This window comes from Pristis pectinata, chromosome 8, assembly GCF_009764475.1.
Source record: "Pristis pectinata isolate sPriPec2 chromosome 8, sPriPec2.1.pri, whole genome shotgun sequence".
Lineage (NCBI taxonomy): Eukaryota > Metazoa > Chordata > Chondrichthyes > Rhinopristiformes > Pristidae > Pristis > Pristis pectinata.
The window spans coordinates 41,191,283-41,214,553 of NC_067412.1; the positions used below are offsets into that span (position 1 = coordinate 41,191,283).

Consider the following 23,271-nt stretch of genomic DNA (forward strand, 5'->3'; position numbering starts at 1 on the left):
CAGATGGTGGTGGGAGCCCTGAGGTGCATGCCAACCGATTGGCTCTCAGTCATGGCCCACCTGCCAGTCACTGTGATCCCAACTTGCTCTGTGAGATGAGTGACACCCACCTCCCCATCAAAAACACCATCAAGGTCTTTAGAACCACACCTGATGTTCCGGGGAACGGCCGGAAACATCCAAGCCCAGGGCTCAGACCAACTATGCAAGACGGAGAATGTGTGGGATTCACCCAGTACTTCATCCCTGATCCAAATCCTCCTCCACCCCACAAAGGTCCCAGGTCTCTGGTACCCAGACCATCATGCAAACCAGCCTCCCCTCCATTGACTCTGTCTATACTTCCTGCTGTTTCAGGAAAGCAGCCAACATAATCAAGGTCCCCTCCCTCCCCGGTGATTCTCTCCCCTTCCATCAGGCAGAAGATACAAAAGCTTGAGAACATGTACCACCTGGTTCAAGGACAGCATCTATCCCGCTGTTATCAGACTCTTGAACAGTCCTCTCAAATGCTAAAAGATGAACTCTTGATCTCTCAATCTACCTTGTCGTAGACCTTGCACTTTATTTGTCTACCTGAACTGTACTTTCTCTATAACTGCAACACTGTATGCTGCATTCTGTTTTCCTTTTTACTCCCTCATTGTACTTACGTATGTCATGGTCTGTCTGGATGGCATGCAAACAAAAGCTTTTCACTGCATCTCGGTGCATTGACAATAATAAACTAAAACCAGAGTGAGATAGGTTATGGACAATGGCCACCTGATCCACAAATTGAAGATGCGCAATGTGGAACATGGCTGTGAGTCCCAGGCCAACACCACATCACATCAACATAGCAGTCAGGATCTGCTCCAGGCAGGCACCTCATTTCCCCACTTGCCTGTGAGGAAAGCATTGGCTGGAGTGACAGGCCAGCTTATCCCCAGTGAGAAGCTTCTAATGTCAAATGAAAGAGAGCTGGAAGAAGGGAGACCTAAACTACGTTCACAGGATGAGTAACATGGTTGAAACTCAACAGTAGACAACTTTATACGAAGTTCCTGCATAAACAGAGGCATCAGCTTAGTGTGGTTGACCATATCAAAGTTGAGAAAGACAAGGAGAGGTTGATGCCCTCTGTCGCAACATGGGATCAGTAATGTTTTGGGACTGTGGTGGGGTCTGAACCATGACTGGAAGGAGCCCAGCTAAGCATGGATTGCAATGAGCTGGATGTTGAAGAATGAGGAGGAAAGGTATGTTGGAGGTGAGGTGGTGGCTTCTGAGGGAATAAGGACCAAGGATTTACTTCTTGAGGAGAGGGTCGATGATGGTTTGCAAGGAGAGGGGAGAGTGCCTGAGGAGAGCAAGTCATTAATAATAACAGCTGGTTATGGGGCTATGCGGATGAGCTGGGTAGTCAGCAGTTCAGTGAGAAAAGAATCAGGGGAAGAGGAGGAGACGCATCTCAAAGCTGACAGAAACTGAGGAGAAGATAGAGGTGTAAATGTACGACCAGGGCTGGGGCAATATGGAAGGTAGGAAAACTCCAAAGGCAGCAGACCAGATGGTCTTAGTCTTAGTGACAAAAACATCCATGAGTTCCTTGCACATGCTATTGGAAGTAAGTGTGGAGGCAATGACAGAGGGCTTCATATGGACACCTTACAGTAGTGGAATGGAGGAGGGTTTGTCTTCCCATTCTAGGATCATCCTGGAACTGTGAGGAGGTCTGGTGGATGAGAGTAGGGTCCAATGGAATTGGGTACAGCCAGATGGTGAATGACCTAACCAATCTGTTCAAATCAACACCCCTTAGATTTAAGGAAGAAGGGATGAGGAGTGGGTGGCCAGGGTGGAACATTGTAGTGGTTTTAATGGAAGCGAGGACATTATAGGTGGAGGCAAGGGTTTGGTTGGGAGATCAATGACTATGGAAGTGTATTGACAAGTAATTGGACAATTGAGATTTCGAAAGGGCAGCAGTGATTGAATTGTGAAGGAGCCTCTTCCTGGGACAGAGCACATAGGGATGGGAGGGAAAATGCAATGTGGGTGTAGAACGATCCAGGCAAGTGAGAGGGATGGCTTTATCTGCGATTGAGGTGTTGGGATTAGCAAGGCTACCTGAGAGCTCAACATCAAAGAGAACATGGGCTGGAGGGAGAGATCACAGGCTGGTGGTGAACACAGAGAACAAACAGCTAGGTGAATTAAACTGGAGATTGAAATCACCAGAGATGAGAAGTAGCTTAATCCAGAGGATGAGGGAGGAAAGCAGTGAAGATATCTTAATAAGAAAATTATTATTGTACTTGAGTGGGCGGAAGGGAGCGACAATTTTAAATGAGAGGCAAGAAGAATGGAATAGGGTGAGTTGCTCAAAGGAGGAGAAAGTGCCAGAAGAGTAGGAGGACAGACAGAGGCTGATCTGCTAATGAGAGTTCACTGCTGCAGCAACACCCTGGGAGAGGCAAGGGGGGAAAGAGTTATCACCATGATCCAGACTACCAACCTCTCTGTAATCACCCACAATAATCTCGATGGCAGGGATTTTTCCTCCCAATGGAAGAGGTGTGTTGGAGAGATGATGATGACCGACACACAAACAAGGTCTGCTGGAGTAGGGAAGGAGTGATGCCGATTTAATCTGCACATCTCCCTGCACATGGTCCATATGGCTCCATTCCCTGCCTGTTCATCTGTCTGTCTAAATGCTCTTAAATGTTGCCATCATATCTGCTTCCACCACTTCCCCTCGCAGTGCATTCCAGAACCTTTCCTCATAAATCTCCTTTAAACTTTCCCCCTCTAACCTCAAAGCTGTGCCGTCTAGTATTTGACATCTCCACCCTGTGAAAAAGACTCGACTATCTATGCCTCTCATAATTTTATAAACCTCTATCAGGTCACTCCTCAGCTTCCGACGCCCCAGAGAAAAGAATCCGAGTTTGCCCAACCTCCTTATAGCTAAAGGAGATTGATACATTCACCTGAAATGACTGCAGTATTCTTAATGTTTCACATAGTGCAGGTTCAAGATCTTTTCTCCAAGCACGATGAACATTCTCTCTGTGCTGACCTTCTTTGATTTGGTTATTGCTACTGTTCGGACACTGACTGTTTCTGTTCAAGCAGAAAGGCGTGGAAGTGAGAGAAATGCAGTTGGTTCTGTATAACCATCACCTCTTCACCACATAAACACTTCAGCTTTATTCCAATGTAGTTGATGGAAATAACTACAACCATTTTGCATTTATATAGCCCTGTTAACATAGTGGGATGTGCCAGAGCACAGGGGCAGAATTAAACATGGGTCAGACAGCAAGCCAAAGGAGGAGACAAAGCTTTGGTGTCGGAGGGAGTTTTTTAAGGATCCTCCTGAGGAAAGGTTCAGAGAGGGGATTCCAGAATACAGGAGCAGAAGGCATGGCCACAGATACGCTCACAAACACACACACGCACAGATGCACACATGCACATACACGGACACAGGATGCAGACAGATGCACTTGTATATACATATACATGCACAGCCACAGACACACACACATGCACAAATGCACAGACGCAGGCACACACCAACATACACACACACATGCTTTCAAGCACAGATATGTATATACACACAAAGCCAGACACACAAATACAGAGACATACATGTAGACACACAAATAAACACTGACAAACACGGACAATGTAGACACACACCTACATAGGCACAAAGGCAGTCAGGCACACACACGCACACCTTCACTGTGAAGAGATATTGATCTAAAAGCCTGTCATTTTTGCAGAAAAACCTTACAATTCAGTCAATTAGCTGGAAAAACCATGTCGCCTAGGATATAGTTTAAAAGCCTTAAAGGGAAGCTTTCCAATTTAATGAGGTGCAGCTGGCGCAGTTATCAATATTTTGAATCTGAAGTTTAGCTGTAAGCCATGATTTGAAAGCCATATATAAGGTATAGAATACATTGGGGAAGAAGGGTTCCTGTAAAGCCCAGCAAGCCCCAGGATTGCAGCACTGTTTCCTGGCGATAGTGTCCTGTACTGTCAGACTCAGAGCAGTGAGGAATCTGACAAGTGGAAAAGATAATTCATTGAGGATTTCTTTCCCCAAAGCAAAATGCACCCTCACAGCTCCACCACCCCTCACACACAAAACTGGTAAAGAGAAAATAAAACTATAAATCATGAGGGAGGCCTTGTGGGGAGTCTAGCTTTGTGTACACACATTTGGGAGGATTTTAAGTCCTTGGGGGCAGTGCACTGGAGTCTTACCAGAACAGTAAAACATGCTTCAATCATAAGACTAAAAGAATATAAAATATAGGAGCAGAATTAGAATATTCGGCCCATCAAGTCTGTTCTGCCATTCAATTGTGGCTGATTTTATTTTCTCAACCCCATTCTCCCACTTTCTCCCTGTAACCCTTAACCCCCTTACCAATCAAGAACCTATCAATCTCTGCCTTAAATACACCCAATGACTTGGCCTCCCAAGGACCCTACCATGCACTGTGAAAGTCCTACCTGGATTTGACTTTCCAAAATGCAACACCTCGCACTTATCCAAATTAAACTCCATTTGCCATTCCTCAGCCCTCTTACTCAACTGATCAAGATCCCCCTGTAATCTTTGCTAATCTTCTTCATTGTCCACTATACCACCAAAGAACCAACACAGAGACTGTGATCCAGCAAACATCAGGTTAATGAAAGGACTCTCCAGAGACTTGAGCACAAACGGGCAGGCTGATAGTCCCATTGATGTACTGAGAGGCTGCTGCAGGGTCATAGGTACCGTCTTATGGATGAGGTGTTAAGCTGTGACCCACCTACCCTCTCAGGAGGCACAAGAGATCCCATTCCAGTAGTTTGAGGATGATCAAGGGAGTTATCACTTGAGTCAATACAGGAGGGCATGGCTTTAAGGTAATGGGTGGGAAGTTCAAGGGAGATATCAGAGGGACGTTTTTCACCCAGAGAGTGGTTGGTGCATGGAATGCGCTGCCTGGGGTGGTGGTGGAGACTGATACGTTGGTCAAGTTCAAGAGATTCTTAGATAAGCATATGGAGGAATTTAAAATAGGGGGATATGTGGGAGGAAGGGGTTAGTTAGTCTTAGGCGTGGTTTAAAGGTCGGCACAACATGGTGGGCTGAAGGGCCTGTATTGTGCTGTATTGTTCTATGGTTCTATGGTTCTGTGGAGTCTGAACAGTATCCCTCAACAACCAGATCAACTGATCATTATTATATTAGAGTCATAGAGTCATACAACACGGAAGCAGGCCCTTCAGCCCAACTCATCCATGTCGACCAAGATGCCCATCTTAGCTAGTCCCATTTGACCGCATTTATCCCTCTAAACATTCCCTATCCATGTTCAAGTTCAAGTTTATTGTCATGGGCATACTTACACAGGCTATAAATGTCGTGAAAATTAGCTTGTTGCAGCAGCAGCACAGTACATTACAAACATGACAAACATAAATCACATAAACTTAAATTAACATAAATTATACATAACTCACATGACACAATAAACAAATAAAAAGTAACGACATCAGTGTAAGTTGAGGGTAATATAAACCAAAGTATTATGGGTCAGTTTGAGAAACTGATGGTAGTGGGAAAGAAGCTGTTGTTGAACCCAGAACTACCTGTCCAAGTGTTTTTTTAAATTGTTCACAATATTCCCTTATTTCCTTATGGCAGAGAAGGGACTATTTCAGCCCATCAAGTTGATGCCAGTTCACAGAGCAATCCTATTTCCCCACTGATTTTCCAAGTAAACTATTCTCCCCACATTCCCATCAACTCCTCCTCAGATTCGACCAGTCACCTACACATTACAGGAAATTTACAACAGCCGATTAGCCTACCAACCTGCACGTCTTTGGGAAGTGGGAGGAAACCAGAGCACCCAGAGGAAACCCACACAGACAACACCAGAGGTCAGGATTGAACCAGATATGCTGGAGCTGTGAGGCAGCAACTACACTAGATGTGCCACTGTGGATTGCGGGAGCTTCCTGAGCGCAAATTAACCAGCATGTTTGCTAGATTCATCTTCTTCCATGACAGTCCCTCAGGAGTGAAGATGACTGGCTTCCACTCAGGTTTCATGGGGCAGAAGGTGTCTGATAGAGGGGAGTGGTTGGGTAGTTTGGGAGGTGCTGCCCTCTTTCTGTTGCCAATGCTGGGCATCAGGTGCATGACCTTGAGATTCTCAGTACCATCCTGAATGCTCCTTCTCCACTTTGAGCAGTCATGGGCCAGAAATTCCCCGGAGTCAGTGGGAATGTTGCATTTCTTCAAGGAGGGCTTTGAGCACAGCCTCAAAACCTTTACTCTGCCGTTGTGCTAATCTCTTCACGCGACAGCCTGATGTCAGGCAAGCTAACAACATGGCCTGCCCAATTATTGTCTCATTGTAACTAGGCCCTCAGTACTCATTACAATAGTGACCCCTTCATTGGCTGAAAAGCACTTCTGAGAGGGATGTGAAAGGCATTTTGTAAATGTAAGTCTGTCTTTCCTTTGTTAACATCTACACATTTGCTTTTACCAGTGGGTGTCATGAGAAAAAAGATAAATAAATGGAACCGCTTCCTCGCACAGAGGTGGGGTGGCTTGGGTGGGGGAGTGGGGAGGTCAGTGGTTGAACCCATTGATGGGACCTCAGCCCACTCACTGCCCCATCACTCAGTGACCAGGGTCCACTGCAACGTCTCCTGCCCACCCAGGGTGGCACTGCACATCTATCTGCCAATCCAGTCACCAGACACTACCTTGCATGGTTGCTCCGTCTGTGCCAGGCTGTGAGTTGTCTTCAGTGCCAGGCTGTGAGTTGTCTTCCTGCAACTTCTTGTGACAGCTGAGGATTGTACTCACACTCTGAGTGTGAACAGTACTAGTGTGAGTACAGATCTATGTATACACTGTGTGTGGGAACGTGTGTGGCTACATGTCTGTACACACTGTGTGTGAGAACATATGTGTGACTATATGTTTGTACACACTGTGTGCGTCGATGTCTGTACAAACTGTGTGTGCACTGTGAGTGCTTCCAAATACACACATTGTGTATGAATACTGTAAATACTCTGAGTGTGAGTACATTCCTGTACACACAGTCTGAGAGTGAGCAGTGCCAGTGTTCATACCTTCCCATACCCCAAGGGTGAGTAAGGCAAATGTGAGTGCATGCTTTTACACAGTTTCAGTGTGAAACACATGAGTGCGGGCACGCATATGTACACACTCCAAGGTTAAGCAGTGTGAATGTGTGAGTACATGTATGAGCAGTGAAGCTGGGAATAAACACCACACACATTCTGAACAAGTGCACACCTGCATATATACTGAATATGAGCAGCATGTATGCACTCTGTGTGTGTGAGCACACACCTGTACAAACTGAGTGAGAGCAGTGTGTGTTCATGCAATGCATGTACTCGTGTAAACAGTATAGGTGAGTCCACACTGCTCTCTCTGTGAGGGGAGTATGAATGGAAGTCTATGCCTTCACTCACACTGAGTGTGAGCAGTGTAAGTGTGAGTCCACACCGCTTGTTTCTCTGCCCAGTTAACAGTCGTGAGGCTGAAGCTTACATCATCCGTATGAGGCTGCAGCCATTAGCTGCTGACGTGCCCTCCTCCCCTCCCCCTCTGGTTTTGGACCACCACTGTAGACAGAGCCAATGATTTATGTCTCCTGCAGGCAGCTATCTGATGCAGTCTGTCAATATGAGCCAGCTTTGGCTCTGCCTCAATATAAAATCTGAATGTAATTCAAGTGTGAATTCAGCTCGAGCATACGTAGGCTGAAGTCGGCAGCAACCTGCAGGAATAGTCACACTTCACTTGTCACATCACACCAGCTGCACTGAAAGCAGAGAATGTAGCGGCAGTTGGCTCTCCCTTCCAAAACACTAATTGCTGCACAAGAGCATGCACACAATACACTTTCCCTGCAGACAATGGGTGCAGAACCAACGATATAACTCACATCTCCTGACTTGATTTTGCATTTAGCTGGTGTCTGAGAGAAACGCTAAAGTAAGCTACACTGTTGAAATGTCTTGCATATATGACACACGTTATTAAAAATCTTCAGATGCTCTTCGGTTCAGCTCAAATAGAATTAATTATTTTGAAGTGCATTGCCTGATATTATGAAAACAAATGAAATGACCATCATACACCCAGAAGAGCAAATGGTGAAGGAGTTATGAATCTTTTTTGGGATGTTTTCATGGTAAAGTAGGGACTGAAAGCCATTCAAGCTCTTGAGCCTGTTCTCATCATTAATAACTTCATGAGAAATGGGAGATGGGAGCAACCATGCATTTCATTCATTCAATAAGCATCAAGCCTGCATTGCATTCAATAATTACGTGGCTGAATTCCTGTCTCCACCCTGTCCTCCAATCCCTTGGTTTCCCTGTTGCCCAAAGCTCCATCCCAAGGCCATGAACAGGCCCAATGACTGAACCTCTGCACCTCTTTGAGCAGAGAATTCTAAAGATCCACAACATGCTACCTGAAGGAAATTCTTCTTATTGTGAGATTATGACCTCCTGGTTTGCAACTCTCCAGCTCTCAGCATTTACTCCTTTTTTTCCTTAAGATTTCAATGAGATCACCACTCATTCTTCTAAACACCTGAGAATACAAGCCCATTCCATTCATCCCCATGTCAGAGGGCAGTGTGCTGTTGTATCTTTTCCAAGGCAGGTTTGGTTGGGAGACCTAAGTTCAGGGAGTGTTCTTGTAAATGCCCCATGTAAGTACAACAGAATTTGTTTACAGAGTGGGCCATCTGAACCTTCCAACGTACTCTGCCGTTCAGCTAGTTCATGGCTGATCGATTCCCATCTTAGAGTTGTATTTGACCTCAGGATGAACTTCCGACTGCATGCCTGCACTATCCAGCCCTTTCCACATCCATGGCATTGCCAGAAACCACCCTTGCCCCTGCTGAGACCTTGGATTACCTATTCCAGTACAGTCCTGTCTGACTCTGCTATCTGTGTCCAAACTGCCAAGGCATCTTCACCTATCACCCTGATTCTCACTGACCCACTTTGGCTCCCAGTTAAGCAACACCTTAATTTTAAAATTCTCATCCAAGTGCTCAAATGCTGGCTTTGTCCACCCCACCATCATCTCAGCACCTCCTTGAACCTATAACCCTACGGTAGATCTGTTCTTCTCCAGTTCTGGGCTCTCATTAAACACAAGTTTTAATTGATCTACTTGTGCACATGAAAACCTGGCAAATGAAGTTTAATGTGGGGAAATGTGAGATCATGCTCTCAAGTAAGAGGAATCTAAAGGCTGATTATTATCTAAATGGAGAGAGACTGCAAATGAGTGAAGTTCAGTGGGATCTAGGTGCTCTTGAGCATGAGTTACAAAAAGTTAGCAGGCAGGTCCAACGAACAGTTGTGAAGGCAAACAGCGTGTGGCCTTTATTGCAAAGGGGTTGAAGTTTAAGAATAGGGTGTGTTTGTTTGTTACAGTTGTACAGGGTGTAGGTGAGGCCACACCTGGAATACTGTGCACATTTCTGGTTCCTTTACCTAAAAAAGAATAGAGTAGTTCTGGAAGCAGTGCAAAGGAGATTCACCAGGCTAATTCCTGGGATGAGAGGGTTGTGCTGTCAAGAGAGACTGGACAATTTGTGTCTGGATTCTTTGGAGTTTAGAAAAATGAGGGGGTGACCTTATTCAAACCTAAGAAGGTTTGACAGGGTAGATGTTGAAATGTTTTCACTAGTGGGAGAGTCACAAACAAGGGGACATAGTTACAAAATAAGGGGCTAGTTATTTAAAACTGAGGTGCAGGAAATTTCTTCTCTCAGAAGGTAGTGAATCTCTGGAACTCTCTGACCCCGAGGGTGGTGAAGGCCAAATCCTTAGATATATTTGAGGTAGGCAAATATTTGAAAGATCGAGGAATTGAGGGTTATGGGGAACTGGCACAGAAGTGGTGTTGAGGCCGACATAGATCAGCGATGATCATACTGAATGGCAGGGCAGGCTATAGGGGCCAAGTGGCCTACTCCTGCTCCTGTTTTCTTGTGTAGTTGGAACTTCAGACTTTGCTCCTTAGACATTTACACATCTGTTTCTTCCTTTAAGAAGTTCCTTCAGACTTACCTCTTCGAGCACTAGGACCTCAGAAACAGAAGCAGGAGTAGGCCAAAGGAACCACTTCACCCTTAAAAATTCAGGTTGATGTTGCACTTCAGCCACCCACTTGCCTGATCCCCACACTCATTGATTCCCTTTGGCACCAAAAACCATGTTCAATGACAAATCCTCTGGGATAGGGAATTCCAAAGACTTATAGCTCTTTCAATAGAGGTATCTCTCTTTTTCACCTTTCCCACGACTGCACCCTGCATCGATTCCAGACTCCCAGGAAAGAGAACACAAACAGTCAGCGTCTAGCCTGTTGATTACATCAACATCTCCCAATGACATTACCTCCCATCACTTCTCTAGATAGGACTGCCCCCCCCATCCCAGGAATCAACCATGTGTGTCACTTCCAATATATATAATTCTTCCTTAAATACAATGACAAAAACTGCACACTGTACTCCACCGTGGTTCTCACCAAAGCCCTGTATGACTTCATAAATGCATTCTCGCTCTTGTATAGCATTCCCCTTGTAATAAAGGTCAAAGTACTATTTTCTGCCCTGAGTCCTTGTAGCTACGTGTTAACACTCTGAATTTCATGAAGAGCACATCTAGATCCTTCCTTACATTAACCTTTATGAGTTTCCTAACATTTAAAAATTAACCTGAGCCAGAAATTATTTCCTGTAGGGCAACATTTCTCTATGCTATGCAAGGTAATTTAAACTAAAAGCTGATTGCTAAATGTGATCAAGGCTTTTGTGAGAGGGTAAAGAACTTCTAACAACTTGGTTTGGGCTCCTTCCTGTTCATGATGTGTGGACACAGAAGGCTGTTAGGCAATCATGTCAGATGGTGTGTGATGCAAAATTCATTTGTGCACTCAAGGTGTAGACTATTCACAATGAGCTGGCCTTGGACACAGCTCAGTCCATCACGAAAACCTGCATCCCCTCCATTGACTCTATCTACACTTCCCACTGCCTCAGGAAAGCAGACAACATAATCAAAGACCCCTCCCACCCCGGACATTCTCTCTTTTCTGCCCTTCCATCAGGCAGAAGATACAAAAGCTTGAGAACACAAACCACCAGGCTCAAGGGCAGCTTCTATCCTGCTGTTATAATGGCCTTTGACTCTTACTGTCTACCAGCACTGCACTTTCTCTGTAACTATAACATTATATTCTGCATTCTGTTATTGCTTTCCTTTGTACTACCTCAATGCACTAATGTTCTGAAATGAACTGTATGGATGGCATACAAAACCAAGTTTTCACTGTATCTCGGTACATGTGACAATAATAAACCAATTACCAATTCACTGGAGAGTGGGGCTGCCTTGGCGTCAGTTAAAAGGGACCGGACTTACTGGCCCCTTGTCATGGAACCCACAAAACAATTGTGGTGCAGGCAGATCCTCTTTAGATATCTGGTGTGGTGTTCATTCCTGACCCCTGCCCCTCACTGCTGATGTTTGTCAGGGTCTCCCCATTGCATGCCCCACCCACCTCTCCAACACACATCCTGGCCTGGTTGCAGGTCGCTCTATCCCTCCCAGATTGGTGGGACTAACCCAACACCGGATGCTGGTCTGAGCCGTGCCTGACTGACCCCTCACACTGCACAGTCCCTGCCTTCCACCCACTGCCTGCCATCCCTCTCACCACCCCATCCACGTCCAACACACTCAGCACTTTCCGATCCTCCTCATCTCGCACCACCTGTCTGGTATATTTCAGCAACACCGCTTCCATGTCCAACACCCACACCTCCTGCCCCTACCCCTCCCTTCCCAATCCTCCCACCATACTGCCATATCCATGTCCAACCCCACCCACCTCCTGACCCCCTCCCCAATCTTCCAATCTCATCCCGACTGTCCCACCACAGCCCCCTAATCTGTCCCTGACCTCACATTAGACCACCCGATCTATGCTCCATTCCACTCCTCACATTACCACCTGAACATCTTCCTCCACTGTCCCCAGGAATCACCCTGACATCTCCTTCTCCGATCAGTTGATCATCTGCCCCAGCATCTGGCTCTGTCTAGGTCCCATACCATTGACTTCCTTCCCTGATCTTCATCTCCTCTATCTTAGTCTCTTCCTTTAACTCACTCCTTGGAAGCTGGCTCTTAAGCTGAGCTATTGGCCACATTCTCTAATATCTCAGTGATTATTTAATTGAACAATGCTCCAGTGAAACTCCTGAGATATCTTAATAGATTAACAATCTTTAAATGCTGTCGTTATTGAGAAAGCCGCATATTTCCTTTACCCTGCCTGATCTAATCTTTCTGATTCATGTGGGAGGAATATTGGTCGAGACATTACAGTAGATACCATGGTCCTCTTTGAGTAGACCTTGGGTATTTTCCTGAACTGGTGGCAGGACCTCAGGTTAACATTGCACCTGAAGGATGATGTCCCTGACTATCCAATCATTCCTGCCCACTCCTCGGGTATCTGCTGATCATTGGACTGAGCCCTGACTTTTGCACTCTGTTGGAAATGAGCCAGTGGTGAGAAGGTTTAGAAGGCTGAGGGGACTGCGCTGATGATCTTGTCTAAACAATCCCTCATTCTCTCGCCACAGGTGAAAATGAGCAGTATCCTACCCTGGTCTCACTTCAGCGAGACTGGAAACTCTTTGAAAAGACAGTTAACTCTGTGGACCTGAGGTAAGAGTTCTCTGTCACCTGTCAACTGACAATGCGCATTGTTCAATATTTTTAACAGTTAGATTTACAAAGACATCCTTTCATCAGATCCTCAGGGGTTGCAAGTCACATTGTCCATTATTTACATCTTTTACACAATTTGAAAGGAGCTGAGCTTGGAGTAAGAGTTGAGATTTGTCGAAAAATGTAGCTAATGCTGGGCTGCTGCTGAAAAAGGTTTCATCTCCCAAATCCTTTCGAAATGCCATAATTTTCTCATTCTTGTGCAAAGCAGGATCTTTGAGAGCATTTCTATTTATGTAATGATCTAAAGGCTAACATTATTCACGCTAAAAGCATTTGCCTGCAGGATTTTAAATCTTTCCTTGCAGCCAGCCTCAGAACTCCGGAAAAGATCAGTTTTATGTGGTAAAACGTAAAAAGGAATAGCGTTCAAAATTCCCCAGTTTGTTCCTTCTTTCTCCCCCCCTCCACTCTCTCTCTCTCTTTCTCTCCCCCTCTCTCCCCTCTTTCCACTCTCTCTCTCTCTTTCTCTCCCCCTCTTTCCCCCTCTCTCTCCACCTCTCTCTCCCTCTACCCCCTCTCTCCCTCTTTCTCTCTGTCCCTATCTCTCTCCACCCACAATCTCTATCTTTCTTTCTTTCTCTATCTCCCTCCTTCTTTCTCTTATCTCTCTCTACCCCTCTATCTCTCCCCACTCCTCTCTCTTTCCCTCTATCTCTATCTCTGTCCCTGTCTCACTCTTTCTCTGTCTCTCTCTATCCTCCCTCTTTCTCTCTCTTGATCTCCCTCCCTCTCTCTCCCTCGCTCTCTCTTTCACTCCCTCTTGCCTTCCCGCTCCCTCTCTCTTTCTCTCTGTCTCCAACTCTGTCTCTGTCCCTGTCTCTGTCTCTCTCTGTCTCTTTCTCTCTCTCTTTCTTTACCACCCCCCACCTGCCACCCCACCAAAGATGTTGATGTTGTTTGGATTTGGGGATTTTTACTCTGCTCTCCTTATGGACCTTCCTTCCACATTAACTAAGGTGGTGAACATCAGGAGGGTGTTCCAACACCTGCTCTTGTCCTTGGCCAACATCTGCACACTCAAGTTTCTCAACCGGAGCTACTAGAGAGATCAAGATCAAGAACCCCGGGGCCAGGAACTATTGCATAGAATCATACAGAACATGGAGCATGGCCACAGGCTTTTGGATCAGCTGATCCACACCAGAATTGCATTTCACACAAGCTTCCTCACACTCCTTTTCAGCTCAGCATATTGTTCTATCTCCTTTCTTCATAACATGCTTATCCATTTAAAAGTATCTGTCACTCACCCCAACCATCACAGCCACTCGCTGGGTAAAGTAATTTCTCCTCAACTTGTTCCTGAACTTGGCAGCTAACTGATATTGATGGCCTTTGATTTTAGGCTTGCCACAAGCAGAACCTCCTCCTCTATTAATTAACTGAACTAATTCAGCACAGAGTATTGGGATCAACTTGAAACCTTCCTGATTTGTGTGGCTCTGTAATAGACCTGGGCATTGCATTTGCCAACGGAAAGCTAATCAGCTGTTTACCTGATCGTCCATTGGATGAGATAAATTCGTAGCATCATGTGTCCAGAAACTTTGTCAATATCCATTGTACTTTGAATCAGGCATTAAGGACACACTGATGTGAAGTTAACAATATACAAGCAGTCTGAACCATGTAGAACTCCTCGTCAAATCTCACTGTGCCCAGCTGCTGTCTTATTCCCTTCTCAACACCAGCTTTTGTTGGGGTGAATATGTCTTTCACATCATTTGACCTCCATTTCTGCCTCTTTATATACTAAACACATGCGGACACCCCACAATGTGTCCCTTGTTGCCTCGGCTGAATGTACAATTTACATTAACTGCCTGGGTAATGATGGCTCAGAAGCACCCCAGCTGATAGATGAATCCCAAATGGATGGATGGGGCTGTAGGGTGGAGAGAAGGGGCTGCAACAAAGAGCAATAAAGGGTCAGGAAAGAGCTTGTGCTGGGATAGAGGGACGGTGCATGAGGAGAGAGGAAGCTGACACAACTCAGCGTAGGTGAGTGGGAGACTCTGGCAGGGAGGTGAAACACCAGGAAGATCTCAGTCAAAGAGTGACGAAGGGCCACTGAAGGAGCTTATTTCCCCCTCAGACTGTGACAGGAGAACATACATGATCTACGTTTGAGCAGTGATGTGGACTGCTGCAAGCTTACAAAGCAGTGCATCCTGAATCAGGAACTTCACTTGCAGTGTGTATCTGGAAATGACCACCACCCCAGCTTCCAAATATATTGTTTCTTCTTCCTATGCTGAATGCATTGATTCCTGCTGTGAAACAGTCCCACAGATCTGATAAGTTGCCTCAGTCACATAACTATTCTGAGCAAATGATGTCAGCTCTGGAAGGTGAAACAGCCAAAACCCATTTATTTTTTTCCTGATTCTCAGATATGCAGGTGTAGCAGACATTTGGGAAAGCAAATGGTATGTTAGTCTTTATTGCTAAATGATTTGAGTACAGGAGTAAAGGTGACCTACTACAACTATACAGTGCATTGGTCAGACTGTACCAGGAGTATTGTGTACAGTCTTGATCTCCTTACCTGGAAAGGTTACTTATGTTGCAGGGAGTGCAGTAAGGAATGGTTCCAGGGATGGCTGATCTGTTCACATGAAGAGAGGCTGAAAAGGCTAGGACTCTGTCCTCTAGAGAAGAATGAGAAATGAACTCATTGAAACAAGGGTAGTTAGAGTATTCAACACGGTAGATAGGAAGTCTAGAGCAAGGATCACAGTCTCTAAAGGTGTAGCTACGCAAGGGTGGTAATCTTTGGAAGAGGGATGTGGACCCTCAGTTACTGATTGTGTTCAAAACTGCGATCACGAAATTTCTGGATACTAAAGGAATTGGAGACAAGGCAGGAATGTGGTCTTTGAGGTAGAAGATCAACCATGACCTTGTTAAAGAGTGCAATTAGCTTGAGGGGCCAAATGGATTAGGCCTCGCTGGGAAGTCCGACATTTTATTCCCACTCCTTGCCTTGGAAATACGGTGGTGAGGTTAAACCAAACGATTCAGTAAGAGGATGATGAAGATTGCCTGGCTACTGTTTTGAGGAACAGTGGGGTGGATGGGGTTCTTCCAAATATATATCATTCATCCCTCATAGAATACCTGAAAGGAGATTATCTGGCCATTTTCCCATTCCTGCTTGTGGGATCTTGCTGTGCACAATTTACTTACACCAATAATTACACCTAGGAGTCACATCGGCTGCAAAGCACTTTTGGGGTGCTCAGGTTTGGAAAGGTGCTGCATCAATGTAATTCTTTCCTGCACCTAAGTTAAGTTGAGGTAAGAAGGCACAGGCTGAGGAGCCTCATGCCATGTGTCACCTTGGGCTGCAGCAACAAGGATCTCCTCACTATTCACTGGGCTTGCTTGGTTAGACTGGTTTGCCGAGTCCCTGTGCTGTGCTCACGTTTGCAGTCAACAACTGGCAGGCTGTTGCTGAAACAATGAGACACTTGATAAGATTGCATCTTTTGGAACAAGATGAAATTGTGTCTTGAAGACGATGGCAATTTAATAAGTTGTCAGTCAGGTCTCAGCCTAAAGTGAGGGGTGAAATACATGAAATTTCACCTTTTAGATTTATTTTCTGGAATGGACTGACACTTCTGATCTTTATGAACTCCAGATTTTCTTTCCACGGTCCAAATGCAGGCAAATGGGATTAGCATCAAAGCACAAAAAGGTCAGCATGAACATTGTGGGCCAAAAGGCCCATTTCTGTATTGTACAACTCTATGAGTCTATGACACATCCTCCTCCCTCTACCTGCTTCATGCTGACATCAATGTTCTTCGCTTCATCTCCTGCTCTCTCCCCGAAGTCCTCTAGAAACATGGGCCTACACAGCTTGCTCAGTGATTGACAGCTCAAGAGCTGTGTTGCCTAACCACTGACTGATCCTCCTCCCATTCTTCCTGTCGATTACGCCCCATGTTCACTAGCTCTGGATTCCATCTGTGTCTTGCAATTAAAACAAACCAAAACTGCTTTAGAGCGTTCAAAACAAAACTCAGAAAAATAACTCAGTTCAATTTGCACACAAATTATCAACCCACTCAAGTTTTATGAATAAATGTCAAATATTTGCCATGGCAACAGCTCCACAAACTTCATCCTTCACAGGAGCTATTCACTATAAACTATCTGAAGGAGAAAGCAAGGGTTAAGGTCACAACACTAATCTGTGTTCTACGTGTAGGGAAACAGTGAAGACCTGATTATAAATTATATCATATTTATACTTGATAGTTATAAATCAGGGTGATTTATACCTAGAATCTGACATTAGCAGGAATGTCAGAGTAGAGGTTGTAGTTTAACCCTTCCCTTGAAAAGACTGTGGAGAGTGGACTTGAGTGGTTTGGTGATATGGTGAAACGTAGTGTATAAGGAGATCAGTGTTCCTTCTTCACCCCATCTACTGACCTTTTCTCCTCCTTCACCTGTTCAAGAAGCAGAATCCGGTCTCAAATGTGTGGGCAGTCAATGATGGATACCCAAATGGAAGGAGCTTTCAAAGTAAAAAAAAAATCAAGAAAATAAAAAAAAATTGAAGTGTTTGCTTTTCCAATATCGTTCCTTTCCTCCCAACCCCGCCTACAACCTACCCCACCCAAGTGGTACAGTGCACGACAGCACAAAGTACAAAAGGTGGAAAGGAAACAAGAGTAAATTTATAGCGAACAAGAATCATAGAACATCAAACATATAAGAGTACATCACAGGAACAGGTCCTTCGGCCCACAATGTCTGTGCCAGCCACGATGCCAAATTAATTTAAGCTTATCTACCTGCACATGATCCATATCCCTCAATTCCCTACATTCCCTTACATTCGACCGCCCAAAGTGCAACGCCTCATTCTTGTCCAGATTAGACTCCATCTGACATTTCTCCACTCATATTTGCAGCTGATCAATATTCTGTTGTATCCTTTGACAACCTTCCTCACTATCCGCAGCTCCACCAATCTTTGTGTCCTCTGCAAACTTACTAATCAGCCCACCTTCATTTTTGTCCAAGTCATTTACGTATCTCACAAACAACAGGCGTCCCAGCACTCATCCCTGTGAACCACCACAGACCACCAGTCAGAATAACACCTCCTCCATGTGGTCAAACTTCTGGGCAAAAGTCTTTGATGTTTACCTGGGTCAAGGCTTTTCATATCTTTATTCACCTCAAATAAATCTCACATTAGCATCCTCCGCACTAAAGTAGATTCCTCGTGATCTCTCCTCATGTGTAACATTCTCCAACCTTGCTAACGTCCTGGTAAATCACCTGTTGCCCTCTTGTCAAACCACATCCTTCCTGTAGTGTGGTGACCACACTTGTACACAGGGCTCCAGCTGTGGCCTGACAGCTGGCTAAAGTTTCAGCTCCACCTGGCTTGAGTTTTGCACAATTGTATTATGCCTTGTACTCTGAGCCTCAGACAATATCTTTAAAAGGACCTTGTCTACCTGCTCCACCTTCTGTGAGAATGCACTGCAAAGTTCCTCTATCTTTTCTATGCTGCTCAATATCCAACCATTTGTTTTGTGCCCATCCTCTTCACAAATGCATCATCTCATTTCACTCAGGACATTCCCTATCCCTCACACCAAACTAGTTTCCAGGAAGGCCACTGATTTTGCAAAAGCTTCAAAACTTTCCTTTCAAAAAAAACATTCCACTCAGTGGGACGTTGAGGTCTAGTTTTACATCAATAGTAGAGGATGTTACAATTCCAGGACATTCTCACACTGTTAGCACTTACCCTCACATCTCTGACCTCAGGAAGGAACCCTTAAAGAATTAAATTGCAATAGAACAGCTCTCTTCCAGCCACTGGTGAGTGTTGACAGGGAATGAGTGTGCGTTACAATGGTGGGGAGAGCAGCAGAGGATGAAGAATTGTGCACAGCAGTAGCATCCTCCACATGCAGAACCACTTGCACTGAGTTTTCTAAGTGCAGGGCAATGTAAAGCAATTGGTGAATAGATTAGAGGAGCAATGAGGAAATGCTTTAACACCCAGAGTATGGTGAGGTCTGGAACCCACAGCCTTAATGAGTGGTAATGGTACAAACCCCCATCACATTTATGCACCACAGCGATGTGTACACGAAGAGCCTTGACCCACAGGGTCACGGCCCCAGTGCTGCAAGGTCGGATTTGGTTAGCTGGCTCTTTTTCCACCAGTACAGACATGTTGGGCAGAATGGCCTCCTCCTGTGCCATCAGTTTTCTATGATTCTAGGAACCTCCTGGCAGGAAGTTGCCAGACAGGAATCTACGACGGTACAAATGACTGTGGTTTTCTGAGAGCCATACGCTAGAGGAAAAAGCCCCAGCCAGATGTGAATGTAAAAGTCACATCAACTGAATGTCGAAGACAAAGCTCCAATATGTGAGGTATTTTTTTATTCCAAAATAAACTTTATTCATCATAAAAAACAAACTATATACAACAATAAAACAGTGTAAACCTTTACATTCGTGTACGGATCAATCATTAGTGTTACCTCTTTTTTTAAAACCCCCAGCACCGATGCCACTCGTGTGGCTCCCTGGGGTGATGCCGCAATCCCATATTCACACCACTTCAGGGGCTTCCTCGCCTGACCTCCCTCCCTCTCCAGTGGCGGAAGAACCCTAAACTGTAGTTCTTCCCCACCGAGCCCTTGTGTTGGCTGCACCCAGCTGCAGTGCATCCCTCAGCACGTACCTCTGCAAAGAGGTGGGCAACTGTCTTGTCCCCAGCGCAGTCATTCTGGGGGCAGCGTGCGCTGGGAGTGATGTTTCAACCATGCATTTTTTTTATTATTCCAAAATAAACTTTATTCATCATAAAAAACAAACTATATACAACAATAAAACAGTGCAAACCTTTACATTCGTGAATGGATCAATCATTAGTGTTACCTTTTTATATAAACAAAACCACAGCACCGATGCCACTCATGTGGCTCCCTGGGGAGCTACCCCAATCCCATATTTACAATATTTAAGGGGCTTCCTCGCCTGACCCTGCCCCTCCCTCTCCAGTGGCAGAAGAACCCTAAACTGTAGTCCTTCCCCACCTAGCCCTTGCTTTGGCTGCACCCAGCTTCAGTGCGTCCCTCAACACATACTCCTGCAGCCTGGAATGTGCCAGTCAGCAGCATCCCCCTACGGACATCTCACAGTGCTGGGAGACCAACAAGTTTCGGGCAGACCAAAGGGCATCTTTCACTGAGTTGATGACCTTCCAGTAGCAGTTGATGTCCGTCTCTGTGTGTGTCCCTGGGAACAGCCCATAGATCAGAGAATACTCTGTTACAGAGCTGCTGGGGAATGAAACATGACAAGGACCCTTGCATCTTTTGCCACACCCTCCTCGCAAACCCACAGCCTGCAAAGAGATGGGCGACTGTCTCGTCCCCAGCGCAGTCCTCCCGGGGGCAGCGCATGCTGGGACTGACGTTTCGACCATGCAGAAAGGATCTGACTGGGACGGCCCCTCTCACCGCCAGCCAAGCGAGGTCTTGGTGCTTGTTGGTGAGTTCTGGCAATGAGATGTTCTGCCAGATGGTCTGGACAGTCTGCTCAGGGAACCACCCCACAGTATCCATCGAGTCCTTCTCCTGCAGTGTCTGCAGGATGTTCCATGCCGACCACTGCCTGATGGACTTGTGGTCAAAGGTGTTGGTCTGGAAGGACTTCTAATGGCGCTGAGGTTGAAAGGGTTGAGAGCTTCAAGTCCCTGGGAGTGAACATCACCAACAGCCTGTCCTGGCCAAATCACATAGATGCCACGGCCAAGAAAGCTCACCAGCGCCTCTACTTCCTCAGGAGGCTAAAGAAATTTGGTTTGTCCCCTTTGACTCTCACCAACTTTTACCAATGCATCATAGAAAGCATCCTATCTGGATGTATCACGGCTTGGTATGGCAACTGCTCTGCACAGGACCGCAAGAAACTGCAGAGATTTGTGGACACAGCCCAGCGCATCACGGACACCAGCCTCCCCTCCTTGGACTCCCTCTTTACCTCTCATTGTCTTGGTGAAGCAGCCAGCATAATCAAAGACCCCACCCACCCAGGACATTCTCTCTTCTCTCCTCTTCCATCGGGTAGAAGATACAGGAGCCTGAGGGCACGTACCACCAGACTTAAGGACAGCTTCTACCCCACTGTGATAAGACTATTGAACAGTTCCCTTATACAATGAGATGGACTATGACCTCACGATCTACCTTGTTGTGACCTTGCACCTTATTGCACTGCACTTTCTCTGTAGCTGTGACACTTTACTCTGTTATTGTTTTTACCTGTACTACATCAATGCACTCCGTACTAACTCAATGTAACTGCACTGTGTAATGAATTGACCTGTACGATCAGTATGCAAGACAAGTTTTTCACTGTACCTTGGTATAAGTGACAATAATAAATCAATACCAATACATGTAGTGCGGCAACATCCACCTGATGTACAGCAAAATGTTGTGTGTGTCTGATCTCAGCAGACAGCCCCTGGGAGTGTCCCAGGGCAAGACTCTTCAGAGTGAGGGTGAGTCTGACTTTAGAGCAGTGTAGGCACATCTGTGCTCCAGCACATGAGGTTTTCAATGGTCAGAGCTATGAGCAAGGACTGACTCGTGGAAGGGCAGTCTGCATAGATATCACTCCTGCAGGAGAAGGAAGCTCCTGCACAGCTTGGCTAGAAATGGTGTTGGGTATCACCCCTTTCATCACGTCTTCCTCCAATGTTTTACTGATGGACATAGAACCACTTCTCTTTTTATGACTTTTAGCGAGAGGAACTGGTGAGACACACAAGGGTGAGCTGACTGGGATCCCAGTCTCGCTCGATCTAGCTGAGGCTTTTCTGGCCCAGAGTTGTGCAGGACTCACCCTCCCTGGGGCAGTGGGGGAGATGGGTCTGAGCCTTTCTTGAATGTTGCTATGGAGCCCTCACTGTCAGTGAAAGCCTGACCATTTTCTGTGAGAGAACGGAATTCCTCTGTAGACCATTGTGACTGAAAATCCTACTGGAGACATATTTTGGGTGTTACACTTCAGTTAACATCATCTAGTGAGCTGGGCTCCAAAACAACCCAGAATGTAGATAAGAGCAGGAGCTGGCCTTCAAGCCTGCTCTGCCATTCAACATCATCATGGCTGATCATCCAAATTCAGTCTCCTGTTCTTGCTTTCTGCCCATATCCCTTGATCCCTCTAACCCTAAGAACAGTCGTAGGGTATGTGAAAATTATGCAGCAAAAAAAAACTACATTAACATCTAGTGCTAACCCTCTCAAATTTGCGCAAACTGCTCAAGGCTGCATTAACACAGTTTTCATCTGCCCAACACCCGTTTTCTGGCATCGCACAGAAAGATTCCTCAGATTTGTCTGCTTTTATTGTGCAGAGCTCCATCTAACATCAACCCCCTTTCACTGAACCTCAAACTCCACATAGGACTGCTGGCTGGGAGTTCGTTAGGGGGTATTGGTATTGGTTTGTTATTGTCACGTGTACCGAGATGCAGTGCGAAGCTTTTCTTTGTGTGCCATCCAGACAGATCGTTCCCTGCATAAGTACATTGAGGTAGTAAAAAGGAAAACAGAATGTGGAATATAGTGTTGCAGCTACAGAGAAAGTGCAGTGCGGGTAGACTATAAGATGCAAGGATCACAATAAGGTAGATTGGGTGATCAAGAGTTCATCTTTAGTATACAAGAGGCCCGTTCTAGAATCTTATAACAGTGAGATAGAAGCTATCCTTAAGTTGGGTGGTATGTTTTCTCAAGCTTTTGTATCCTCTGACTGACAGGAGAGAGGAGAAGAGAGAATGTCTGGGGTGGGAGGGGTCCTTGATTATGTTGGCTGCTTTCCTGAGGCAGCATGAAGGGGAATGGAGGGGAAGGCTGGCATTAAATGTGTGTGTGAGAGTTATAGAGTCAAACAGGCCATTTGCCTTACCACATCCATGCTGACCTTCAAGTACCCATTTCCACTAATCCCACTTACCTGACCACTAATTGTACCTCCATTTCTCTGGTTGTACTGGGAAAACATACAGCATCTCTTAATGCTCCTGAACCATGGCTGGTACCAGTATGCTGAAATTATTCCTCAATTCTTGGAGATGTTGGAAGGTTGGGAGCTCAGGGTTGGGAACATGTGGGTCTGCTACTTACTTTCCTGCTTTACTTTGGATCCAACACTGAGTCACCATGGCAACACTCACTAGATTTCAAGCTTCCTCCCCCTGTTGATCATCCTGACTAATCCGAGCTGTGACCTACATAGGGTTTCTTTTTGATTGTTTTTAGATAAGATGTTATTTCTCGCATCTGAGTGGAGAGTTTTGCAGTGGCT

The 23,271-nt window shown here is 45.6% G+C and overlaps 2 protein-coding genes across 8 annotated transcripts in view; both read left to right on the top strand.

Moving 5' to 3' along the window:
- The window catches only part of LOC127573725 (protein ELFN1-like), a 318,230-nt gene that overhangs the window by 153,480 nt on the left and 141,479 nt on the right, over window positions 1–23,271 (top strand). For 4 of the 7 annotated variants that reach the window (XM_052022194.1, XM_052022189.1, XM_052022191.1 and 1 more), the window contains one exon: window positions 12,747–12,831. The exons of the other annotated variants lie outside the window; for them this stretch is intronic. The gene's annotated coding sequence lies outside the window, so the exon portion shown is untranslated. Of the gene's footprint in view, window positions 1–12,746; window positions 12,832–23,271 lie in introns of those variants that run through there. 7 annotated transcript variants of the gene reach the window in all.
- Window positions 12,755–23,271, top strand: part of elfn1a (extracellular leucine-rich repeat and fibronectin type III domain containing 1a) — a 111,105-nt gene continuing 100,588 nt past the window's right edge. The window contains 1 exon segment of the mRNA XM_052022197.1: window positions 12,755–12,831. The gene's annotated coding sequence lies outside the window, so the exon portion shown is untranslated.